This window comes from Candoia aspera, chromosome 3, assembly GCF_035149785.1.
Source record: "Candoia aspera isolate rCanAsp1 chromosome 3, rCanAsp1.hap2, whole genome shotgun sequence".
NCBI lineage: Eukaryota > Metazoa > Chordata > Lepidosauria > Squamata > Boidae > Candoia > Candoia aspera.
Window position 1 is genome coordinate 79,947,295 of NC_086155.1, and position 7,644 is coordinate 79,954,938.

Genomic DNA, 7,644 nt, shown 5'->3' on the forward strand with positions numbered 1-7,644 from the left:
ATATATCTATATATCTATATATCTATATCTTCTATCATATTTCCAGGCTGCCAATTCAAAATTACTCTGGGATGCAGACAAATTAAAAACATATATGTCACAAAACAATCAAAATCATTAAAAAGATTTTGGGAGTCAGCAAACAGTTATAACAACAAAACCAACAGATAATAAGCCCACACCACATCTTAGCCCAAAGCCTTCGCTATGCTCAAGAGATTGCCAGGTAAGTTTTACCTGAAGCCCTTGATTAACTCTAAGGGCATTTCACGCATACCAATTCTTCCCTGATACCATGATTTTTAAGCTATGAATCTCCTATCTTTTATATGTGCCCTACATTTTTACTCTATAAATATAATATCTTACACTTCTCCCCATTGAAGAACTCTTGTTCTGTCATCCTGCATATTCCCATTTTTATGTCATCTGCAAAATTTGATAAGCAGCCCATCAACCCAATTATCCAGTTGGTTAGTAAAAAGATTAAATGATACTGATACCAAGACAAATTTCTGTAAGATTCCACTAGCTACTACTTTCCAACACTGACTCTTTGAATACAATTAGCAGCCCAGTCATGGACCCAGCTTGCTAGAGTGCTATCCAAGCCACACTTTAACAGCTTTTCAGTAAGAATGTCATATGGAACCTTGTCAAAAGCTTTGCTGAAATTGGGCTAATATTATTTCCACAGCTTTCTCCTTGTCTACTAAAGAAGTTACCTATTTGTTTAAATTCATAGATTGTGCTCCCATTGTATAAATGCAATCTTCATGATATCGGTTGTGTATTTTTATTTGCTTTAACAATTCTCCTTACAAGCATTTACAAGTTATGAGTTAAGAGCTCATTCCTATAGCTGTCTAGAGGCATCCAGGGTTGGACTGGGCAAGTCTTTCATCCAGAGAAATTTGCTATGAAAGAATTTATCTACTTGTACTTGCAAAAGAATGATTCAACAGTTATAACCTGTTTGATCCCTGAGGATGTTTAAGAATTCAATTCCACAAGGCCATGCTGACTAGGGATTACAGGATTTGAAGTTTAATACTAGTTGCTTTCAAATACTAATTACTTTTCAGGATTTGCTACAAATTCAGGTTGAAATTTCAGCCAAGCATGACTTTGATATATTATATAAATATTAAGGACAGAATAGAATACATTTTATAGTTTCAAATTTGTTTGTGTGTGCAGATGGCAAGATCTTTGTCTTCAGTGGTCTACAGTTTTAAATCCTAACATTTGATCTGGCCAGAATCTGTCTTGCAAATGTATACATTAACTTTGTTTAAACAAATCAGTATCACATGTCATTCATTTCTAAGCTATAGTAGTGTTTACATGCATGAACAGTCACAATAACCAAGCATGTATATTTCCTCCTTAATTTTCATTTGGCAAATGAAACCTTTGTTTTTGTTTCAGGCAAATTACACATTTTCCAGGTACAACTGTAAGTTTATCCTAGCTTGAGTTGTGGATAGAAAACATTTGCTACCAAGCTAGTAGCAAAAGTTCTCAGCTGCTACATGCAAGGAAAGTGAGTGTTTACATGCCTGAAGCACATACTTTTTAATGCATGTAACACAACCATGGTTTGGTGCTGTATCCAGAATAGTGCAATGGTTTTTACACTATGTTAAAGCCATTTTGGATATCATTTATTAATGTTGGCAGTTTAACAAGCATCAGCTTTCTTTTTTTTCTAACCAAACCTGCTGTTGTAAATGTTTAGCACGCTGTTAATCTTTGTTATGCAACCACTCCAGTTATCCCCATGGTATTGTCTATAAACACAGGAATTCCTAAATACAGTGCTACCAGATGTTGGACTAACTTGTTTAAATTTTAGGCAAAATTTCAAGTTTTACAGAGGCTTTATCTTGTTTTTCCCCGTAACTATTAGTTTAAAACCTAAAATATCCACAAGTGGAATAAAACAGCACCACTGCTTGCTTAAAGCTGCAATCTCATACATTCTAACCAAGAGGAAGTTTACCTGATCTGCCATTTCTTTCCAGGTAAACAAGTACAGGTTTATACTAGAGGTGTGATGTGTGCCAGTCTGATCATATCCAACACCCTGCTGCCAAGTCTCTTCTGAGAGACTCTAGTATGAAAAAGAATATCCATTGAACAAACTTCCTCCTTCACTGCATTAATTCTCAAACTCAGAGATTCCAGATTCAGCTGCAGTATCCAATTTAAAAATAAATGGAGAGCAAGAATTGCTGAAAGCATCAAGAAACATGCAGTGCCAGATATTACATTTGCATGATGTTGAAAACATATAGTGTTTCCTATATTACCTACTAGTTACAACCAGATGTACTGTACATAGGTTTATAGGAATGCAAGATTTCCCCCCCCCCCCCGCAAAATGTGTGTGGATAAATCTAATGCCTAACAGACACTGGCGCTCAGTTTCACTTCAATCAAACGTAAGGATACAAATACAATAGCGATGTCATAGAGCCACTGATGTTCCTCTGAAAAACTCAAGATAGTTCGCTATCCTGTGCCTTCCTATTAACAGTGTTAATTACCTACTATTTGACACACCCCTGACCTGCTTTGTCCTTTCTACTATTTCAACTAATGTTGACTCTTCTCTCCAAACACTTAAGATGAGCCATGGTAGTATTGCAACACATTATCAGAATTCATAGCATTTTTTCCCTATGTTATGAAATGCTATTATGAAATGTTTATTAGAGTCTAAGGGAGAATGTTAGAGGGAGAAAATGTAGAAGCAGTGAAAGACTTTGTATTCCTAGGTGCAAAGATTACTGCGGATGCTGACTGCAGTCAGGAAATCAGGAGACGTTTAATCCTTGGGAGAAGAGCAATGACCAATCTCGATAAAATAGTCAAGAGCAGAGACATCACACTGACAACAAAGGCCCGCATAGTTAAAGCAATGGAGTTCCCCGTAGTAACATATGGCTGCGAGAGCTGGACCATAAGGAAGGCTGAGAGAAGGAAGATCGATGCTTTTGAACTGTGCTGTTGGAGGAAAATTCTGAGAGTGCCTTGGACTGCAAGAAGATCAAACCAGTCCATCCTCCAGGAAATAAAGCCAGACTGCTCACTTGAGGGAATGATATTAAAGGCAAAACTGAAATACTTTGGCCACATAATGAGAAGACAGGACACCCTGGAGAAGATGCTGATGCTAGGGAGAGTGGAGGGCAAAAGGAAGAGGGGCCGACCAAGGGCAAGGTGGATGGATGATATCCTAGAGGTGACGGACCCGTCCCTGGGGGAGCTGGGGGTGTTGACAACCGACAGGAAGCTCTGACGTGGGCTGGTCCATGAAGTCACAAAGAGTCGGAAGCAACTAAACGAATAAACAACAAACAGGGGAGAATGCTCAATGGTGACATAAAAAAATGGGGTGGGTGGGGTTGAAGGAATACTATGTTGCTCTGTCATTAAGTTTTTTTTATCCACACACATACCACATATCTTAAATGAACCAAATTATAGAACACAGCATTTCTACATATTCATTGACTTGGAAATTAGAAGGTAAGGAAAAAATAAAACAAAATACCAGGAAATTGAAGTTATTGAATGCTTTTTGTTACCATGTGGGAAGATGGAAAAATTTCTACAAAATGTAACAAGTCATAAATGTAACTCGATATAAACTGAAGGAGTTTATGGGTGATGGTTTTCCTGAAAAGCTGTGTTGTAAGAATTAAGATCATACAAAGAGCTCTACTATGTTTGGTCAAAGGCTATGTCAGTCAGGTCATTATGAACAAGGAATAGAGGACAATGAAGTTAGGGTTGATTTCAAAGTCATGCTTTGTGAATGCTTCAAAGAAGGAATTAGAACCTGTTAGAACATGAATCATGTGAATTGTGGTAACTCTGAACTAAAAAAAAAAATCTTGGTGACATGGCTTGAGTTAATGATTGCCTTAAGTGGACCAGAAAGTCTTGCTTTCAGAATCCTTGAGCTAATTAAAAATTGCTTTAAAGAATCTGTATTAGATGTTCTCTTTCTCCTTCTCTCTTTTTTTCCTTCAAGTCAGTGATGCACAGCTATACAGTAAGAACAGAAGCTGACAAACAAGTTCACGGAAAGGAGGATGATAAGGCAGACATTCTGTAAAATACTGTAAAATCTAAAGAAGTAAAAACAACACACTTGCAACTCCTCATAATTAAAATGAATTAAAAGGATAATTTTATCTTTGTTTACGGCATGCTCCCATCAGACCATGGAGGAAAACAGGTATTATTAGAACACTAACAGAAATGTTAAGAATTTACACTGCTGCTCCTTAAGTAAGTTTAGAGTAATTGTTCCAATATTATTAACTTTATCAAACAGCAGTATTGGAATGTAGACACAAGAAACTTCAGTCTCTTTGAAAGCTGGCATTAGCTTTGATATATATTGATGACAAGGAGTGTGCATGAACTGACAGTAATATATTTTACTTTATGTAAAATAAAGTTGTATAATATTATAATATTAAACAAGAATTGCCGAGATGTCAGGTGAAAAGTGTAGAAACTAGGTAATCCAGTAAGATGATTTGGGTGCCAAGAACAAAGCATTTGGAATAGGCAAATCTATAATTTGGTTATTAAAAAGTCCCATTTAGGATTACAGACTCCAAAACATTAGTAAAGCTTTGTTTAATACTGCTTCAGCTTTAATTGGGAGGCCCAAGACAATAATCTAAAGCCATTTGGAGTTGTCATCAGTGGCTTAGGGATCTACCAATTCATGAGATGTCACACCTAAGTCACTAAGAAATACACAGCTAACCAAAGAAATGCCGACAAAAAGGGAGGGTTCTTTTTTATTTTTATCCATTTTTTATTGTTTTTTAAATAAATAACTCAAGATGGCAAACATACCTAATACTTCTTCCTCCTCCAAGTTTCCCCACAAGAGCAACCCTGTGAGGGGAGTTGGGCTGAGAGAGAGGGACTGACCCAAGGTCACCCAGCCGGCTTCCATGCCTAAGGTGGGACTAGAACTCTCGATCTCCTGCAGGAAACTATGGGGATGTGCCGATTTCTTCTAACTCTAGGTACTTCCCTTGAGTTTCTCTCCGAAGCCCAAAATTTCTTTAGCTGACATTAAAACATTTCCTCTCCAGAATTTCCCTTAACTCCCCAGACTTTTCTCTGCATTCTTGACATGTTGAGCCTGAAAACAGCTGAATGTTCCATTAAAATAATAAAACACAGTATTTTCCTTTATGTTCAATATTTAAAAGTTAGGTATGTTGACACTGAGAATACAGTTCACAATGGTTGCAATTATATATATATATATATATATATATATATATATATATATATATATATATATATATGTGGGTGTGGGTGTGGGTGTGGGTGTGGGTGTGGGTATATATATATACTGTATATATATACATACACACATATACAGTATGTGAAATTAAATTAATATGGCTTTTGCCACCCATTCCTTGATTAGTTTCTGATATACCATTTATATATTTATATATCAGATTTTTATGGCTGCCCATCTCACAAAAAGTGACTCTGGGCAGTGTACAACAAAGCTGTAAACATAAACATATAAAAACAGTCATTATTAAATTTAAAAAAAACAAGGTATAAGAGAACAGATGTTAACAGCAATAATGGAGCTACCTCACGATCTCACAGGTCCCCTGGGAACCCCAGGCCTGATGATATAGCCAGGTCTTGAGGGACTTTCGGAAAATTTAATGATTTAATCATTTGAGTCAGAATGTAGAATTTTGTCAATTCTTCATTAGAGATGTATTGTCCTTTAAAAGCATGGATCATTTTTATCATGAAAACATTGGAATAACATTGGAATACATTGGAGTTTTATTGTTTTTTGGCGACTTACCATCAATTTGTCTGTTATTCCAATGTATTTTAAATTGTACCAAAAAGTCAATCTTGATTCATTGGTCACCCTACTTTAGTTTATGGCAGTGTTTCTCAACCTCAGTAAATTTAAGCTGTGCTGGCTGGGGAATTCTGAGTTGAAGTCCACACACCTTAAGGCTGCTGAGGTTGAGAAAAACTGGTTTATGGGAACAGCAAAAGGGGATACAATAAACTAGCTTTCACACTCATCTACTTAGGCACTTCAAGAAGCTCATAAGAAAGGACAGGAAATCAAGAGTCTTCTTCCACTTTTCTTCTGTAGCATATAGATAGGCTGCTTGTGATTCAGGAAGTAGCCTATAGCCATCAGACTAGCAGCCAGTGCTAATCTGGTCTTCCATTAATTTGTCTAGCCCATCACAATTTATGGCCACCATCACATCAGCGGGCAGAAAATTCCGTAATTTAAATATGCACTGAACCCTCCATTACACATTCATATCATCTGTATACATTTCCTGGCGGTGAAAACTATTTAGAATTCTGTAAGCATCCTTAAGAGTTAGCTAGCTTCCGTAAATGTCACTGTACAAGATCTTGGCCATTTTCCTGATTTACAAACTGTTGTTCTATCAAGCATCCATATAAACTGCAGCTGCAGAGAAAGCAGTGGCAGCAGTTTACATCTAAGCCATTGACAGCATACGTGGACTTTTCAAAGTCCATGGCAAAATAGTAATAATAGTAGTAGGCGATATGGTACACCACTGGAAGACCTGAAGGACCAGGTTAGGGACAAATCTTTATGGAGAAAATCTATCTACATGGTTGTTAACAATCAATACTAACTTGATGGCACATGATCAATCTATTGGTAGTAGTAGTAATAGAAGCAGCAGCAGCAGCTGAACATTAATGTTACATAATGAGACCATCCCATTAGAAAATTTCTGGTCTCTTCATCTCCAATCCACCACATTTCTCCTGTCCCAAATATTTCCTTCCCTTGGGGTAACTTTGACAAAGACAGGAAGAGGGAAGGAAATAAAAGAAAACATCCATGATGAAAAACAGTTATTCTTCATCTCTCTTTCAGCAAGGATCCTGAACTGGGGTTTCTAATTGGCTTAGAATCAGAAGAGTAATTTCTTTTCTGCTATGAAAACAGATCTCCATTTCTCCAATTATGTTGGCTCTGTAGGCATGTTTCATTTACTGGCCAAGCAAAATTCTCATTTTGGCATGGATAAGTGGAAAGGTACCGCCATTCTGAAAGAGGAGGTTTAATTTCTTTCAGGGGCACTTCAGCATGACCCATGGTAAGTTAGGGTTTCTCAGACAAGCCTTCTTATCTCATTGCCATAATTCTAGGAGCAAGGTGTATCTTTTCCAATATCAAATCCTATGCATTAGCAAATTATACTTCAGTTACTATAGCAGTGTTGGCCAACCCTATGCTTGTTGACACAAGTGCAAAGTTTCAGACACTCCTTTGAGTTTAAGGACACAAAGAACTGCACAGATTTCAGTGAATAATGGAGGGAACTCTGGATGCTCAAAACAAAAACAGCACTAATACTAAGGTTTTTGGGAGAAAAGTGCTTACATAATCAAATGAGCATTTGACATCTGGCAGTTTTAAGTCAGCTTAATGAACCCCAAACCAGAATTTATGTATGTATGTATGTACTGTATATATATTGCTGTGGGTTGCATGCATTGAACAAATAAATTATGTTCAGAGAAAAAACCCGCTGTACTCCACTGTAAATACAACCT